Consider the following 4587-nt stretch of genomic DNA (forward strand, 5'->3'; position numbering starts at 1 on the left):
AGTAGAATCCTCAAAGAGTGTTGTACAAAGTTCTGGAAAGGGTAGTGATAATCTCTTCAATACCTTTGCTTTTGGATGAGCCTATATTTAAATATAAGAAGTCATACTTTTTATATACACCTTAAACTATTTTCTTTATAGTAAAATAAAAGGAGAAAAAATACTATATAACGAACTAACCTTTATATATTCTTCCCACTCACTATTAGAAATTTGAATGGTATTGATTGTTGGATCATAAATATTATCCGTCTTTTTAGTTAGTGGCTACCAAGCTTGATATTTATATTTTTATATAATCGTATTGGTTCTTCATCTTCTTTTGTGTAGCTACAAAGTTATATGCAATCACCAAGACATCTTTAATTCTATCCCATGATTCAACTTTCAAACTACTTCCACATCTTCCGTTCAATGATACTTCTTGAATACAAGATTCTAAAAATGTTTTTAGAACATCCATTCTTCAAATCAATCTGTCACTAGTTTGTTCCATAATCAAAATATAAAATTCTAGTTTCATTATCAAATATAAATACAGGGATGCATATAAATACTTACTTTATTAAAAAGGAAGAAAAAAAGAAACTAATTAAACCAACTTAGCGTGATTATATGAAAAAAATTATACTATTCATAATCCAAAATTCTGATTCTACCAAATGTTTAATAATCATCAAAAGAGTAGTACAAAACATGCTACTAAATTATATCTATATGTGCATAACAGAGTATATAATAATTAATCCAAAGATAAAATACACTTAATTAAAATCAGTTCATATACCCATTATTTTATAATTTAGTGAGAAAAATGATAAATGGGAGGGTCAAAATTGAATGTCAACAGTTACTATATGTCTTTTTGGTGTAGTGTTTGTGCACCATTTTGACAATCTTTTCCTTTTGAAAAGAGATTATAGCAAGACCTTTAAATTGAAGCAACAAAGCTTAAGAAATAGTAACCACACTATTGGTAATTAGCATGACTTCATGTTTTAAAATTATATTTTTTTAAGTAATTGTTTGTTTGGTCAAACTAATTTTAAATTAACTTATTTTGCATGTGTATCAATCGTTAATTAAGATTAAATAGATACAAAAGATAAATTATTGTGTGTATGTTATATTATTATTTTTAAAAATATCACGTGAAACTTTGAATATAAAATAATTTAGTTAAGTAAAGTTTAATGTGATAAACCACCATCACATTAATAATTAAGGAGCAAAATTAGATGTAGTCAAAAATATATTCCTTATTTAAATTTATACTATTGTATAGATGGTCTGAATTAATGATGATCAGAGTTTAGGCACTCTAAATAAAATTTAGTCATTGTAGTTTTTTGGGACGGACTAAAAAGAAAATGACGACACATAAAATGAGACGGAGAAAGTACTACTCTATATCATCTTTCAACACCAAGTCATTGTAGAATGCATCACATCTCAAAATTTCAGAAACTCTAAGCAAAACTAGAAAATGACTTAAATCACCTAAGCTTGAGTAGGTGAACATGACTCTTTAACAAAATACAAAAGTAAATTTCAAGCTAGGGAAAAGTCAAAATATTCTAGAGTTATCAACTAAGCACGTTCACCAAAATCAAATTATAACCTCGAACAATTGATAGTGAAAAAAAGATAATACCTCCTAGCTTTTTAGCTCTGCCAATCATGACTCTAAAGGTTAGTTTGGTTGGAAAACAAGTTATGCTGGAATTAGTTATACTGAGATTAATTATATGGGGATTAGTTATTCTGATATTATTTTTTAGTGGTTGTTTGGTTTGTGGTACTAAAAATAATATGCATTACATTCTTTTTAAGAATAGATAGTTTGTTTACAAAACTACTCTTTACCTTATTTAGCTTAATAATTTTTCTTCATATTAAACCATACAAAAGAAATTAAAAAGGTTACTAATTTTTTTTTTAACTTTATTAGTTTCTTTTTCCTAAAAATACATCTTAAGAAAATTACGTTGATATTTCTTAAACGTGTACGAAGCTTTAATATTTTCTGTATTACTTATTTTGTCTTAAATTCTATAAAATGTTGATAATCCCATTTTTTGTTAAAAATATTCATCATAGAAAAATGTGAAAAAGAATTACTCTCATTTTTCATTATTTAGTATCATTAATATTTAGAGGGTAAAATTGTATTTTTAAAAAAAATTAAATATTCAAATATTTTTAGCTAAATATAAAAAATAATTTTTAATTTATTAATCAAACATGTATTCAGTTAGAAAGGAAATATCAAGATACTTTAATTACTTGTTCATGATAAATTTGTTAGGAAAAATAAAAATTTGAAATAAGATTAATATGTATATTTTCAAAATAGAAAGACAATAAACTTTTGGATCAATTTTGAATTTAATTGTATAAATAATTTTTATGATATCACTATCATTTTTTCATGATTCATCACTGTTGTAGCATTTAATAAGCTCATATAATTGTTCAAATTTACCAAAGGAGATAAAAATCTGTAGAGTAATTAAACTTAAATCCATTAATAATATAAAGGAAGGTCATAGAGGAGGTGATGTGATACCTCTCTATGGCCTCCATTCTTATTTATCTTTTTTTTTTTTTTTGTATTAATCAATTTGTTTAATGATTAAAAAAGTCTATTATATTTATTACATCTAATTGTATTTCACGGGTTACAAAAAAACCTCCATCTATTTGTATCCGCTACTTAATAGCATATCTTCTCAACTCCTCTCTATCTATTCTTATGACTTAACAAATCTATAAATAACAATCATCTATAGTGTTGGTGAATGCTCATTTGCATTTCTTTTTTTTTTTTTTTTTTTAATTAACAGAAGACAGAGATGAGGAAGAGACTTGTGTGAAATTTGCCTTTGTCAGCGTGAGTACACTATACTCCAATACTATTACTTATAATTTCATGAATATAGAGTCGATCCATTACCAATTAATAACGTATGTATCCTTTTTTTTTTTGGTTAAATAATGTATGTATCTTTGTTCAGTCGGTTCTGCTACCAGATGGCCAAAAATATAGATATAATGCTCGATGCTAATGTTAAGTTGTATGGCCTTGTGTATGTACTATACTAATTACGCTTCATCTATTGCTTATATATGCAACTTAATTCTTCTTATAATTATATATTTAAGGCAAGATCTTTGTTCAATTATATTCATCAAAAGGGAGATGGTCAAATTAGTATTGTACAAGTTTATTGTCAAGATGAAGAAGAAAGTTTAATGCATCGAGAGAGATCGTTAAATTAGTTTTAAAATGTAGAAAATTTTAAATGATTTGTAAATAATATAAATACACTTATTATTGTTTATTTTAACATTGTCAATTAGTTATTTCTTCAATTACAATATATAAATGTACTCATCAAGAACAAGACTTTATTACAAATTTTACACTTTTTGCATGCAAATTATTTTATTGCTAACATAAAGCTTATTTATATTATATTATATAAGCATTTACCTTTAAAATATGCCATATAAAATAATAAAGGAGAAATATAGAAAAAGTGATGTAACATCTCTATATGATCTTCATTCTTATTTATCGTTTTTTGTGTGATTTTTGAATTCTTTTTGAAAATTTTACACATAATCTAATAACTCATAGCTTAAGAAAGCCCACACAAAATAAATATTAATCTAAGTCCCAAAGTTATTACCGAATTAATCTCAATTTATTATTATACCCACATTCATGTCCCTTTCATCCACAACATGACTGGATGTCTTAACATATTCTTCTCAATTGCTCATTTAGACATGCATGTATGAGTTTCAAAAATTAACTAAATAACTCTTATTCTCACTTATTGCAGAATTTGAAGTGGTTAGTATATGCATTATTAAACCTTGAATTGATGAACATCATTATATATTCGGATATTCCAACAAATCAAAAGGGGTTCGATTTTTGTGTGCTGGAGTGGTGACTGTTAGTCAAAGATTGTTGAAATTTTGATACCTATTTTCTTTTATGAATAACATATTGAGTTGCATCGGCTATTTATGAGCTGGAAAAAACTTCAACAATAAGTTAATTTGATCACGATAAGTTTTTGCAATGCATATTATGTCGTTTATTAGCTTTCTTTCTTGACATGACTAAACAATCCTTTTTGCAGTGTAAGTTATATATATATATATATATAACTGAGTGTATAATATAATTAGTTAAAATATAAAATAGTTGAAAACTAAAAGAATTAAAAGAAAATCAATGCCGAAAATCTGATTAAATCGTACGAAGTGTGGATGAATCCACTAGTTACGGATAAAGTTGACAAAAAAATTTGATGTGAAGAATACCAGAATTTTACGTTCTCTCTTATATATAGTAGTAAAGTAATAATTCATATATATATATATATATATATATATATATATATATATATAACTGTACTTTTTATGGTTTTATCCCAAGGATAAATTAGGTTGGGGTTGTTATACCACCAAATGTATGGAATAACTTATCCTGGTACTATTTGTTAGTAGGAGTTTTGGGCTGTAGGTGACAAAAGAGTTTTAAAATGAGGTGTAGGTGACTCAAGTCTT

The sequence above is a fragment of the Capsicum annuum genome, chromosome 9, assembly GCF_002878395.1.
Source record: "Capsicum annuum cultivar UCD-10X-F1 chromosome 9, UCD10Xv1.1, whole genome shotgun sequence".
NCBI lineage: Eukaryota > Viridiplantae > Streptophyta > Magnoliopsida > Solanales > Solanaceae > Capsicum > Capsicum annuum.